We start from the raw sequence: 16,027 nt of genomic DNA, 5'->3' as shown, positions 1-16,027 counted from the left end.
CACTTATCCTCTCAACATCCCAGTGAGGAAACAGAGAGAAGCTAAGGGACTTGTTTGAGCACACAGAAATTGTGGAGACGAATAAGGAATGGATCAAACCTAGAAAAACCAGGTACAGAACTCTGTGTGCAGAGCCTGTTCTGCTTGTGCCACAGAGCCAATCCACTTGCTGAACTGTCCATGCAGAAAGACAAGTCATGAGGGGAACCGTAGGAAACATCACACAAGAACCTACATCTTGGGCAAAAGCAAGAATTCTTTCCATGGCTCTCCTCCCTGACAGCTGATTGCCTGCTCCAGTGATTTCAGCAAGGCTCAGGGTTACTCCAAATGCTTGTAATGAAAGAACAAGGAATCATTTGAACCAACTCTATTCTCTGTTCCATTCATTTATAAAGAATTTTTATGCTTCTAGGACAAAACTCCTGGATATAGAAAAAAAAATTAAGAACTGTCTCACATTTTGGTTGCTACCACCTTCCTGCTAATTAGATGATTTATTAAGGAAATTATCAGAAAAAAACCCTAGCCAGTTAATCATCCTTTAAAATGGTAGATTACTTCGATTTTTTTAATTGCCGCAATATTGAAAAAAAAATCCCCAAATTAATGTGCACACTCATGAGCCAAACAGGATGTTCTGGGTTGTAGTGTAAGATGTACACAAAGTATTTATTCTATCACCATCTTCATAAGCTGTTGAAACCAGGTGGGACAGTGTTTTCCCAGGCCCCCTTCCTTTGGGCTGTCTTCTGTTAATGGCCCATCAATGCCTTGCCCATGACTCACAGGTAACTCCCTCCAGGAGTTATCTCTGTTTAATGGGCCGTCAAGGACCCACTTCACGACTCACCATCCCACCGGGAGATGCTCTGCCCAGGAGGAGGAGCCAAGCATTCCCATCTGGATAGAATCTGGGATTTGGGACAGTATGAGGAGCCCTTACCCACTGGATTCCCAGAGGACCAGTGTGGAGGCCCCTGCCTCTGAAGAGGACATTGAAAGAGTCATGCACCCTGCACTCCCTTGGAGAGCAGACAGTGCATGAGCACCCCCCAGCTATGGATTGGCTACCCCAGTTCTGTTCCCTGGTTGGTCAGTTCTGTATCCTTCCCTTGACTGGTCCAAGTTTCAATCCCCTAATTTGTTTATTAATCTTCTCCCTGATTGGTCCCTTTCCTCAGTTTCTAACCCCATTGGTTGTTGGCAAAACCCCACCCCCTTGGTAGGTGCATAAAATCCTGACAGCCAAGCCCTTTGGGGTCTTCGGTTCGTCGGTGGTGCTGGAATAAAGAAGCCTCCTGGAGACCATCCCTGGCTCCTGCATTTCCTTCTGCGCCGCTTGGGATCACCCCCCCAGGAACAGCAGCCTCCAATATCTAGACTAATAGTCTTGGTAGTCTTGGACTTCACAAAAGAGCTGAAATCTGCCGAGGCGCCCTGCGCCACCTGGGCTGAGGCTGCCTTACTCAAGGCAACTCGCTAGGGAAGGTCGCTGCCCTCAGAAGAGCTAGCCAGAGGCAGAGGCGGGTGGCGATAGACCAGAGCTACCAGACCTTTCTACAGGATCACTACTTCAGGAGAGCACCTCATCTGACTGCTTGACCACCCTGCTCATGTTGTATCCTGACTCTGTCAGTGGTCTTTTGTATTATTGAATTTATTTTATTTTATTTTACTTTTTTTCTTATTATTAAATTGTATTTCTGACTTGGAGCCTCTCACTCGTTTTGCTTTCAAACCACAACACAGGAAAAGCTCATTATATGCCTCTCCCAGAAACATGTAACACAAGAAGTCAGCTCAATACCATGTCCCCTGGGAGCTTCACAGGAACAGCAGTCTCTCTAGAAGAATACACAGCTGGCCTAGGCTCAGCAGCTCAGGAGCTGGGCTATTTATTGTTTGCCTGACAAAAGTAATCAGCTATTGCTATGCTGCAGTCACCAGAAAATTCCCCTTGCAGGAACCTAGATGGACCCAAATGGTTCTCTAAGTGGTAAGAGAAGTAAAAATAAAACACAAGTTCTCATTTTTTCAATTATTTAAAGGAATATTGCCTGCAATAAATACTGAACCAGTAACCAGGAATTCTAATATCTTATTGCAAGACTTAGAGCACATATTTTTCATCCCACCTGATTAAGGTAATGCTGATTGTACACAGGTTAGGATCTGGGTCTGCAGAAACAGCATAACTAATCTCAGAGGGGGAAGAAATCACTGATAGTAAAGCAAAAGTAAAATTCAGCCTTCCTCATGTGGAAAGCTACCAGTTGCTGCACCTGCTGCTTTCTGAACCCAGCCTCCTTCCTCCTTTACAAGAGCACTTGGAAATCTACAGGTGAGTAATAAAAGGGAAAAGCTTCCACAGAACATTTCCCTGTAATTCTGTGCCAGCAGAACATGATGGATGATCACCCTTAGCTCCGCTACGTTTCTTGTCTACCCAGGGTTCACAAAACCAGCTCGAGTGCTGCTCTCAGAGTTGTAACGGAAAGTAACCAGCTGTCCTGGGTTGCAGTATAGGATGTACACAAAGTATTTATTCTATCACCATCTTCTTGAACTGTTGAAACCAGGTGGGCTAGTGTTTTCCCAAGCCCCCTGCCTCTTCTGCTAATGGCCTTTGGGGTGTCTTCTGCTAATGACCTTTGGGGTGTCTTCTGCTAATGGCCCATTAACGCCTGGCCCATGAGTCACAGGTAACTCCCTCCAGGGGTTATCTCTGTTTAATGGGCCATCAAGGACCCACTTCACACTTCTCATGCTATTGTGAGATGCTCTGCCCAGGGGGAGGAGCCAAGCATTCTCACCTGGATATAAGCTGGTATGTGGGACAGTGCAAGAGCACTTATCCACTGGATTCCCAGAGGAGCAGGGCTACCAGACCTTTCTACAGGATCACTGCTTCAGGAAAAGCACCTCACCTGGACTGCTTCCACCATCCTGCTCAGGCTGTATTCTGACTCTGTCAGTGATCCTTTGTGTTATTGCATTTATTTTATTTTACTTTTACCTTTTTACCTTTCTTCGTATTAAATTATATCTCTGACTTGGAGCCTCTCATTCATTTTGCTTTCAAACCACAACACCAGCTGATGCACAGAAAACAGTGGGTGGTTTGGATCCCACAGTAATACAAAGTTCAATGAAATTAGACTGTATCTGGCTTACCAGCATTTAGTTCTCCAGCTGGGTGCTGGCAAACATAGCAAGAACCATCAGTAAAATGGTTTCATGCATTTACCAACTTTCCAGTCCCCCAGCGCTGTGATAAAATTGGAAGAAGAACCAGCTGATGAGTCAAGCAAGAGGAGGATGTTGGTAAAGGCAAGGAAGGAGTAAGACGGTGCAAAGAATCAAGTTATACAAAGAAAAAAAGTCTGTAGAAACTCAACAGTAAAAGGGGTCTTGTGGATAGTTAATTCAAAAAGCATTGGGATTAACAAATTGTGAGATGTTTAAAGGAGCAAAATCAGAGAGGTTGGGAAAATAAGATTAAATGTAACTACCATCCTAAAATGAAAAAACATGCTATGAGTAAAAGCAAATAAAACAAGGAAACACTCATCTCCTTAACTTCTGTAGGTAGTGATTTTACGTTTTATATTTGAAGCCTTGTTTCTGGGTAAAACAAGAATTCTTATTCATGTCACATTCCTGCCCAGTTGGCCCCAATCGCTTTGGAACTTCACAGTTGACTGAAGGTGTGATTACCAGAAGGGCAAGGCTTCTAACACTTCAATACCTCTGCAGACAGGCAACCAGCAGCAGAGAGAAATCCCAATATGCTTATCTTGATTAATCAGGGGACCTGTACTAGAAACAGCCTTGCAAACCAGACTCCATTTTCAGCCAGTTCCGAAATTCCTGGGTCTGACCTACTCATGATTGCAAGCAATTCTTGAATGACTCAAGCAACTAAAAAGAATGAGGCTGAGTATTAGAGTTTCTGGAGTTACTTGGTGTTTTTAGGCACAGTAGAAGCTGCTTAAATTATGGCACAACACAACATATGGCACTACATACATGTATGTAGTTGGGTGCTAACCCCAAATAAAATACTTAGCTTGCTCTATATAAAAACCCACCACCTATCACAGGGCAGAGAGCCTTAATTCTCTGCGTGACCACAGGCAAAGCAGTGTGTAAGTCTTCAGATACTTTGAAGAGTTGACAGACAGTAGACAAAGGATTTTCCCATGGGTACACACAGACATCCCCCCAGGAATTCTGGTATTCAACCAGTGCTTCCAGTTCTCACCTACACAACTGTCCTTGCCTTGACAAGCTGGCTGCCTGCAGTTTTGTGGAACCTGTCTCCTCAGACACCTGCCTGACTTGCAGCATTGGAGAGCTCTAAGCATGAGCTCCAAATCATCTCTGCTTCTGGTTTAGATCCCTATCTCTCAAAGTGCTCCCAATGGCAGCATAGCCACAAGCAGGTGGTACGGCAGCCCTTCAAGTGCATTTGAAAGCACTACTGCATCCTTTCCAGCACTTACCACACATTCACACAGATTCACTCCACAGTATCTCTAGTTTTGGAGTGTGGTTCCTAGTTAGTTCAAACTATCTTTTGTGAAGATTGCAATACAAAGTGAAGCATCAGGCATAGCCTTTCCAGCTGGGAGTCGTTTATCATTCTGTACTGCCTTCTATGAGATTCCATCTCTTCTTAATGCAGCTCCTTAAAACAGCCTGTACAAATAATATTAATAAATACTAATCTGCTTTAATTGAAGTATTTTCCCAGTGTACACAACAAGGTAATATGAAACACCCTGAAGATAATTTTTTTAAAAAGCACTGAAGCCAACATAAACCTCAATAATTGCTTGGCAAAGCATAAGGAAGAAAAAGACCTGTGGGATCCGCAATTTCCTACAGGCTCGCATCCATGCTACCCTCTGCTCAAACATGATACAAGGGCCAGAACAAATAGGTTGCACTGACATTTCCAGTACAGCTGTGCTTTGGAGAGTATAACTGAAATATAAACAACCTGGCTCTTGGTTTAAAGCAAGCAGCACTTCACACTAATGGTGTGTGTGCTCAGTCTAGAGAAATAGAAATCAATTCTATTGCTGCAACTTCAGAGGTGTCCCAGGGAAGGGAACCCATGCAGACATGAGATGGGTACTGGGAAGCGAGACATCAGGCAGGAGAGTCCTTTGAACACAAGCTGGTAGAGGCAGAACTTGGGAAACCTGTGGGATGTGATATTTCCTCCTACCCATCACACAGCAGCTGACTTCAGTCAGTGAGGAATGCAAGGGGGGTGGGGGGTGAGAAAGCTAATACATGACATGCAAATATTTTGTGCTCCCTCATGACCACCCTTCTCTGAAACTGTTTTACCAAGAGACCCAGCTGGTCACACACAGAAAGTCTGGAACAATTCCACTGATTCTTCTGTTAGCAGAGAGCTGTGAAACATGAAATTCCCAAAGCAGCCTCTTGAAAGCCTTGTGCACTAATGAACAGCTCCTTCCTCTCTCTCTCTCTCTCCTCAGCTCCAGCTAACAAATCTCTACAGATCTGCTCTGAGAGCAATGGGGAAATCTTGTTCGCTTTGGAAATCCAATTTCATTCCCAGCACAGACATTTGTATCTTCATAATCCACACATTTCTGCTCTCCCATCGTCACTTTCTGCAGCCAATCACTCACTTTCTGCAGCCTCCCTGATCCCAGTGTTGGTAGTCCAAAGCTAGAAAGAACCACTAGACTCAGAGAAACACAAGACAGTTTGATTATAAGTGGATCATAAATTTTGCAGGTTAAAAAATGAGCTTTTTCTTGTGATAATTAGGCAAAGCCCAAGGGATTCATCTGAAATGGTTTTGGAATCTTGGAATCGCTATAAATGAGACAGCCGAATTTTGAAAAAAATAAAATAAAAAACCAGAATTTATTTTTTGCGTAACAATGAACACGGAAAACCATGATAAAAAGGTAGCTCCAATCCCAGGTCAGCAACTGGGTGAATGCATGGACAAGACTCTATCGCTCTTGTCCTCCCCTGTTCACAAATCTCATCACCAAGAGCCCAGTTTTTATACAGTTTATTTTCCCCAAGGCTAGATCCTTTGTCCACTATTCTGGGATGATATATTCTTGAGTTTTTCTTTTGAGGCAATCCCCCTTCTGAATAGGTTTCTGGGCAGAGACAGTGAGTTGATTATTTTTTTCCGGGAAGGCTGCATTTGGTGGGTTGAGTCCTTGAGTCTTATCTGGTTTCACTCATCCTTGATTAATCATCATCAATGGCCCATCTCCAGGGCCAGGAACTTTCTTGCAGGTGTTGATTTCCATTATTCTCTTGCTGGAGACACCCAACCTTGAATGCAAGCCTAGTTTTCCCAGGACTGGTGCTTGTTCATTATTTAATTTATATTTTATTTCAGCATGAATTATCAAATGCAGTACATCCCCTGTAACAGAATGATAACACTTTATCAAGGTTAGCTTCCCTTCATATTGCTAAAGACACTATGAAAGGCCTGTGGCCTCTTTATCAGCCATTCCCATATACTAGGTGTAATAGATATAGTATATAAATTCATGTCTAAAAATGTTGTATTAAAAGTTCAGACTATTAAAGGATACTGGGGGCATCTCCAACATTCCAGGACCCATTTTGCAACTGTGGAATTACAACATTTGCAACAGAAATGGCAGGGTCTGGCTGGAGATGGCCCATTCATCAAGGATGGACTTCTACTTCACAGCCACTCAAAGTCTGATAACAATCTTGATGGGAGATCTGGAGGATGACAGCATCTGCACCCCAAAGGAGGAGTCCAGGAAGACTTTTGGGACTTCTTTCTTACTTACAGGAAATCTTTTCAAACCAAACTCTGGGATAAAAGAAATACATGAATATTTGGACTTTTCAATAGACGTAGCCTCCGGACAGAAAAACTGTATAAAAGCTGTACACCGAGACCCAGCATTTGTGGGCAAGGTTGGATGGCACCGTTGCTGATGTTAACCTGTCCACCCAGCATTCAATCGATGTCGTCCAATTTTATCGTGGCCTTTCAATTTGATTTTGGAACATTGCTAAATAAATTCTTTTATTTTGGATTGGCTCTTGATCATTTATAACACTAGGGGATGATGATAAATCTTTAACAAACAGTAATTTAAAATTATTTGTCCCAATACATTTACCCTTTATAAAGAAATCAAGCATTATAAGCTCTCTGAGCAGCTTGGCCCCCTTTCTCAGCCAGAGTAACTGAACCCTGGAGAAGCTGTTTTCCAACACCTTGATTTCCAATGCTTTTCATGTCACATTCTAAGACTGCTTTACCTCTCTGTTTCAATGCCAGCAGCCTCAGGGACGTCATCTTCTCAAAGTGCAGGGATAAAGAAACTCAGGTCACTGGGAGGGCTGAGAGGAGTGTCCTCCTTTGGACAAACCTCACAGCTCCAATGACAAAGGATTCACCTTTCTCTCAGGTGCTCACATTCAGCAGCTGTCTTCAGGTTAAAAGTAACTCTTCACTGACAGCTGTTACAAGAAGTTAAGTGCTCTTAGAATTAACTGAAACCTCAACAAAATGGTATTTAGGCAGAAAAGAGTAATGTAAATCATAAGAAGTCAAGACACATCTGTCAGACACAAGGTAGGGGCAGGCAGAAATACCCAACTGTAGTGGTTTCACGTCCGCCAAATTTCTGTTTCGCCAAATTCAGTGTTATGGTTTGAGTGTCTGTCTTTTTTACCTCTGGGAGATAGGATTTTTGTGAGAAAAAGGCAAAACAGGCCCAACTTAAGGTAATCAGATTGATTAACACACACTAAGAAGAATATAAGAAAAGGAAAAAAAAAAACCACAAATGAAATTTATAAACTAACTCTTTCTCCCACCACAAACTGTTCATTTTCTACAAACAGTGTAAAGTGACATAACTTGGAACTCCAGGTCGATACCACTTATAAGACAGTCATTCATTCAGTCTTTGAGAGAGAGAAGTCTCTCCTGTTGTTTGGTAACTTTCCGCAAGAGAAACAGTCTGTGGCTTCTAACTCACAGAAAAGCAGCCTGCTCGGGGAACTCCTGCATTGTGGAACCTCCCATATTCACAAAGCCTTTCCCATGACTATATATGGGCCGTAGCCTCCAATATATATATAGGGGTGTCACCTTTTAAAGATAAGCAACTTAAAAGGCAAAGCATTCTTCATCTCAAGGAACAGAGATGTCTTCTCACTTCTTCCACTGGTGCAGGGGCTTCTTCTCATCTCTTTCTGTTCAAACCTCTTATGGGATCACCAAATCACACCTTCTAATTCAACATTCACCCAGTTAATCACAAATACCTTTGCTCAAAAATCCACAAATCATCTCACCAATTCATATTGTCCACAATTTAAAGGATTATTCTAGCATGTTCATATTACAGTCTGTTACCATAACTCATAGGAGATTTTTCAGCCTAGAACCAAGGGAACTTGTCATCTCTTCCACCTAAGAGGTCACTCTTCCTTTACTGACTTTGAGATCTCCATATTGTCCCTTTATATTTCCAATTTGGCCGTCTCTCTCACTAAGGAAAAAGGGCTTTGAAAACTTCATCTGTGCCAAGAAAGAGTTAAATTTTGCCAGGTCTTCTTTTCTCCTGGCTGGGTTGACTTCAAGGCTGTGCCGATGGGGGAGGAGGGGAACTCACCCCGAGAGATCGAAGCAGCTCGGGCAGTCTGGGATCTCAGCCCTGGCAGCCGATGGGGACCGCAGGCACAGCCGGAGCAGGGCCGGCTCCCTCCCCACAGTGGGAGCAGCGGGGCCTGGCCAGCTTGGGCCGCCCCTCGGATCGGGGTAACCTGTTCCTCCAGCCGCCAGTAAAAAAGGGTTGGGTCGGGCATACTCAGCTTTATGTGGGTATTACCAAAAAGTCGCCTTCAACTCTCTCAGTGGTCAAACCACATGCCAATAATCCAGAACTGGCCTCTGATAGGTCCCTGTCCTTTCTAAAACAAAGTGCAATATTCCATTTGGCAGGGCGATATTCCATTAACCAAAAGCCCCAAACTGTGTTAACCCATGACACCAGCCTAGCTCAGAATTTCAAATGAGTGCATGTGCTTCAAACCAAGCACCTTCCTGTTCCCAGTGGAAAGTGACCATTTAAATGAAAAGAATTTTAAAAAGAGGAATGTGGGTGTTACAAATGCATATTATAAAGTTGGTTTTTTGCAAATATTGGAATGAATACTATAATTGTACTGTATTGTGTTTTGTTAATAGAGTTTAGAAAGGTGATGAATGTATTTTCTGATTGTGACATAGTGTGAATAGTGGAAAAACTAGGGTTTTTTTTCTTTCTTTGTGACATCTGAGCTGACCAGACCAAAAAGTATGGAGGAGAGGTTGTCACCTTGTGGCCCTGCATAAAAGCTGCTGGACTTTTGGGTTTTTTATCAAATTAAAAACAACCAAGACTCATGTTACCAGACAAAGTAGAGCCACTCACAAATAAATCTATCAAATAAGATGATTTGGGATACTTGAAACAGAAAAGAATGTTTTAGTATCTATTAAATATGTAAAACAGCAATCCTTAAAACACAGTAATTGAAAGATGTTATAAATGTATATTATAAAATTGGCTTTTCACAAGATGTGTGCTATATTATTAATAACTTTAAGGATATAGGATATAAGTTTTTTATTTTTGCTATTAGTAAAAGAAGATTAGGCAGAGTGGTAGTAAATGCTGTAGTATGCTTAAACTGTCTGTTTGGTCGGGATAACATCCAGTGAACATGTAAAGAGGACCCTGCTATTGATACACCAACTATCAGCATCTACCACCTGAAGAAAGCACAGACACAGCCCAGAAACATGCATGCTCTAAAAAGGCGGACCCGAGGAGGGGCCATGCTAAACAGTTCCTAGAATACGGAAACTAGTTTATGGAAGTATATGAATATTCATAAACTAATACAATAGAAAGGGTATTTAAAGAATGTCTCTGAGATAGCAAGGTGTGAACTTGGCTGAATGCCAAGTCACCCGGCCGGCCGTACTTTGCTTTTTTTATCTCCTAATTGTCTTAATTTTTATTAAACATATTTCTTAAAATTTACCAAAAACTGAACTTCGTTTTTCACAAAAGAGAAAGGTGTGCTTTCTCATAAGGCACCCCAGCTGGAATATTTGCCCTTTCTTTCTCCTAATTGTCTATTTTTATTTTTTATTAAACTTACAAATTTATAAAAGAGAGTGGAACTCATTTTTCACAGTGGGTATTTTTAAAACTCTGTGAAAGGAAATCAGTGGTAATCAGACACTAGCAGCATTTCACCTCAGGGTATCTCCAGTTCAGTGTCTGCAGTATTTACAATTTATTCAAAATCAGAGCATTTTGATTGGAATGATGGCAATACAAAATCACAAGAAAAATCCTCACAAAATTAGTTCAATGTTGATCTGACCTGATCTGTCAGTTTTTGTGCCAGTCCCACTAAATCAATTACTCCTTACTGCCTCAAATGGGACTGTACCAAGAATATAACAGACATGGTTCTAGCCTAGTCAAAACAGAATGGCATTTGTCCCCCTGCATGCTGGCATGCTTCAGACTCCATAAATGAGGAGCAGATGGAATACAGATTGCACTGGGTAGAATTCAAAACAGGTTTTTGGCTATGGAAGACACAGTCGTCTCTGAAGCCTCTCAATAACATATAAGAAATTGTAAGGTTCCAGTTGAATTCTAAAAATACACCACCTTTACTGACAAGCAAATGTATCCCATGTTTATATTTAGCTCATGGCCCCATTCAGAGCGACTGCTGCTGAGTTTTATGTGACAACAGGGCCACTATTGTTTTTGACCACACACAGGGATAGACATATCACAAATCCAATTTGACAGAGATTTTATGGACTGCTAGAGAAGAATCACACAGACATACATAAGTTAATTATACAGGATTAAAAAAAAAGGAAAAAAAAAAAAAAAAAACAAAAAAAAAAAAAAAAAAAAAAACCAGAACATGTAGTTAGCCAGATGCTTTGTTAATCACTTTATATGACTACTTAGGAAATAAATAAATGACCCAGTGAGTCAGATCTATTACCTGCTGAATCAAATGTTTTACTACTCAATCAGATACCTCTTCAAACATAGTTTCTTAAACTAGAGGCAATATATTGCCTTGTATGTCATATAACATGGTTTCCATGGACTGAGAAAAACCACAGAAGCAATGAGGTGCACAAGGAAGGTAAAGATAAGGTCACAGATGCTGCTGAGTAGAGCTGCCCTGGTGAGCTCCATGTGGCTCGGGACAGCATGGACTGGAAATAGAGAGGAGGTGTGCCTCCCTAGGGCACTGCAGCTGCCTGCTTGGCATGCTGGTGTGCTGAAGGCAGGGCCAGCAGCACAGCCCTGGAAGGTTAAGAACTACAAATAACCAACAAATGTCCATCCATCAATCTGGACTGTCACAGGAGTTTGCTGCTGGGGAGGAGGACCCAGCTTTTTATTCAGCATCAGCACCTCACTACCACCAACCCACTGAAATATCAATAATTTGTGTGGGTTTTCTTGCTTGGAAAAATAAACGTCTCCCGAGTTCTCATAAGAACAACTGCCACAAAGGATAATAAAGCCCAGAAGTGGTTACAAAGCTGAGGCTCTCATAATGATTTCCTTTCAGTCGTAACTGACTAAATCCACACAACAGAATCCCAAGACATCGCTAATGATAGTAGAATCTGTCAGTATGTGAGATGCTATGAGACTTTGTGAATTAAACCCCATTATTGCCCTAAATTATGGATAATTTTCTCCCTTTCCTTGGTGATATGCAACATATTTTTTCTTCAGGGCAGTTAGATGATGTCAGCACAAATTACTGCTTTCCATATAGTGCAGATGATAGAACCAGAGGCATTAAAGAAACTTAAAAAAACCAAATGTGAAGAGACAGGAGGAACTGCTTCCTTTGACTTGGAAATAACAAATTCTGCTGTGGTACGATGGGTAAGGCAAAAGAAAAAACCTTTAATTTGGAACACTGATAGAGCTTCAAAAGCTTCACACACTTAAAAATCTAAATTCAAGTTTGGATTCTTGCTCCAAATTACCAAAATCCCCATAAAATGGAAGTGCCTGTCTTTAGATACTCATGTCTCTCCATTAAATCTATATTGATGTGTAATACTGAGAGATTGAGTTTTTATCTAGCAAACTAAGGAGCTCTATTTTCAGCTTGGAAAAATAATGAATATGCAATTAGAGTGTTTCTCTAAATGGCTTCCTATTATTTTAATTTTTCTTTGCATATCAAAGTTGAAGGAAGGACAGAGGAAGTGCTATTTGTTACATGACAGTTCACAAGTTCCATACATGGCAAAATTTGCAGGCAGTAATAGGATCTTTTACTAGATCAAGTAAGATAACTGCAAAAAATCTCAATAGGTTGTCAAACATATGATTCTATACATTTTTTTGTTACTTGAGATAGAAATACTGGATTTTCAAATCCAAGACTTTGGAATTGCTTCATTATCCTGCATAATATCCCTTTATTGTGCTTCCATTAGTGCCCCGTGTGCACCAAGAGCCAAGCTCTTGGTTGCCATCTGCTGTTCCTGCTCCTACACATCACCACTGTTGTCAGCACGGCCAGGCCACGGCACGGGGTCTCCAAGAATTGTTAGGAACAGGCACAGCTGCTCCTTTCCTCCTGGACAGCCTGGGGTCCATTGGTCACATAGAGAGGAATGAATGCCCTCTCAAACCCAAACGAAGAGCACGAGTGGAGAGTCCAGGTTCGGTAGCAGCAGATCCATGAGATTGGCTATGGATCATTTGGTGACCGTTAGTATGAAAGGTATACCCTTCCTTGCCAAGGCTGCCTTCCTTGTGGCCAGGTCTGTGCTCGCCATCACCGTGACTGGCGGCACTCCCTGCTGCCACCCCTGCTCTGTCCTGTACCTGCCTGTGGACAGAACTAAAAAAGATCCTGCTTAGACTTCCCCTTCAGCTCTGGCACCACTACCTCCTGCATCCAACACAGAGCTCCATCTCCCAGCTATTTCCTCTGGTATCAGACTTCTGAGTTCCAATTCTCACAGTGCTTGCTGCTTCCCAAGCTGAGAAGGTATGAAAGCCCTAAATTTAAAGAATTAATTTTGAAGCTTCTCTCTAGGCAAAAATCAAGGCTGTATCTGCTTCTCCACCTGTGAGACTTTTTCCACCTGTGTTTTCAGTTCCATCCTCTGCAGTGCAGCAGAAAAAATCTGACTTGTACCCAAACACTTTTAAGTGACCTTGTGGAAAGTCATATTGAAAATTTTATGTATAGTGGCCTTCCATATTTAAAGAACCACATGCCCTGCTAATCTGTCCTGGTCTTATTTCTTTACATTTAACATGTTTAATTACTCAGTTTAGAGAGGCCAAATTAACTCCATGACAGACAAGCCCAGTATCCATTTCATTTGCTTCTTAAGGAAAGCAAAAGCCTCTTTGGTAGTAGAAGTGTGAAAGCCAAAGTACTACACAGCTTCCCTGTGTTTTTATGATTCTTTTTCATTCCTTGCCATCCAAGCCCTTTACAAACATTAGTTAATTCTTTGAAAATCCTTATCTTTGCATTACACCTGGGGAAAATAAAACACTGAGCAATGGTGATACTTATTTAAACACAGACCCAGAGACACATGGTAGACCTGAGAACAAAGCCCATGGCTTTTGGCTCTCAGTCTTGGATCCTAAAGCCCTAATTTTTTAGTACACTTTTTCAAAATTCTCATTTTGAAATATAGCACCTCTAAATAAAAAGCTCAAAGAGTAGAGTTGTCCTTCACTCTTCTCTTCTTTCTCCATTTGAAGAGATGTGCAGATACAGAAGTTATGATTCCCTTCACCATGGGTGCAAGAGAGAAACCTTTGCACTGTGCCACAAACAGTTGAGAGTATATTTTTTTCTGGCACATAAGTGATCTCAGTAACAGGAGATTAATCCACAAATGCCAACATCCCATCCTAAAAGACCAGTGTACAGAAGAGCCATTACTATCCTGGCATGGGCCCTACATGAAAGCAAGGAGGGAGGTAGCAGTGGGCAGGTCTGTCTCACTGAAGAGCAATGGCTAGAATTCAAGTAAAACTCTTCACAATTTTGCAGGGAATGTGTTCTGCACCACAGCACCACTGGCTTTTCCAGATGACCGGGTATGTACTTATCTATTGCTTTTAATATCCCACAGTATAGAGAGGCATCTTGAGAAGAAAATCATTTTACTGCCAAAAAAGTGATTCTTCTAAGAAAAGTCTGGCCAGTAAAAAATTTTCCAACCTCATGGATAAAACTCTTATCACTCTAGAGTCCAAGCAGATCTGCAGGTCTGGCCCTGCAACATTAAATTCCACAACAGCTTGAAAATATCATGTTTGATTTATTCATAACATCTACTTTTGGTAGATAGCAGAGCTTTTCTCAATAGCTTACCAATTACTGCAGAAAACACAGTAGTAAATGATACTAAAATTTCAATCTGCATAGCTGACTATGCATTTGCCCTAGCACAGGCTGCTTACTCTTTACTCTTGGAATAATGATGTTTTATTTCACAACAATGTTAGATGCACTATAAGTTTTGACACCTATGGTAAATAGTTTTTTGCTATAGGTTTTTGCTATAGGGCTTTCCACATATTTCAGTAGAAAGGTGTAAATGCTGAAAAAGCTGGAAATAAAATTTTAGTAACTGATTCTTAGGTTTTGTTTGATATCAAAGAAAGTGATGAGGATTCAGAGGGGCAATTCTACTGAATCTAGAAAACACTGTGAATACTAAAAACTTACAAATGGACCTTTACCAAGAGGTGTAATATACTCTGTTGTTACACGAAAACTGGAAATTGCACAGTAATTACACTGATTTGGCAGGTAAACAAGCACGGTTTCTTAGAATAATGTAGCAAAATAGATAAACTTAAGAAATTGTTTCCTACTCCTGGAATCTACATTTAGTTTTTACTTCAGAAAGTAGGAGCACACAAAAATGCTTATGCTGCATATAGAACACAGTGATATTGCCAGGGATGTGCACATATTTTTATTAGCTTCATACAAAATACAGGCATTGCAAGAAAGGCTACAGCTTCCAATGTTTTCAAAGAATGCATTATGAATGTTTGCCAGTCATATATTGGCCACTCAACAGGTTTTCGTGCAATAAATCTCAAAGCAAGTAAGAGGAAACAAAAGAAGACTAATAAAAATAAGAATATCAGCCCCAAAATAGCATAACCACCTCCAGCTCCTTCTGCATTGCTTTAGGAAGCTCTCTGGACTTCTTACACTTGTGAACTTTGAAGATTAAAGAGGCTGAAGGCAACCAGTGAGTGTTAGAGGCTTTAATATTATTGCCTAAGTACTCTGCCTAAGTACAAACACAATACACCTGGAGCTCACAAAGCACATGACAACAGCTTCCAAAATTAACCAGAAAAGGAAAACACTGTCCTTCCAGGCGTGACTCTGTCTGCCATCAGGCATATTCCAGAGCCGAAAGGTGGTTTTTCATTTATGCATAATAATTTGTATTTCAACCATGGAAGCTGGAATTGCATCCATTGCTGTTATTAACACCATCCCAGTGCTATGAGTGGCAATTTTCTGGAATATTTTGGGGGTTTGGAGCAGACTCTGGTGGGATAATATATAATATCATCATTTGAAACCCTAAAGTAGTGTTATTTACCTGATAATTTGGTATCATCCACAGCTGTTTTGCACTGCCCTTTGCAAAAGCTTAATGGTGTTTTGCCTTGACTGAAGACAGATTATTACAAATACATGTACAAATTCGTTAGAACCTGCCTGGGAAGGCAAATGCATCTACAGAAATGCTGTAGGAAGCAGACTTTATGACACTATTGCCAACATAGACACAGTCCATCACTGTTGAGTAAGCCTCTGGATGAAAATTAGTTCTCCAGTATAAAGCATCTACTAATACAAAAAAGGCTTACTAAATTCCGAAGCT

This window comes from Zosterops lateralis, assembly GCF_965231275.1.
Source record: "Zosterops lateralis genome assembly, chromosome: 13".
Classification (NCBI taxonomy): domain Eukaryota; kingdom Metazoa; phylum Chordata; class Aves; order Passeriformes; family Zosteropidae; genus Zosterops; species Zosterops lateralis.
Note: the sequence above shows the minus strand (reverse complement) of the source record.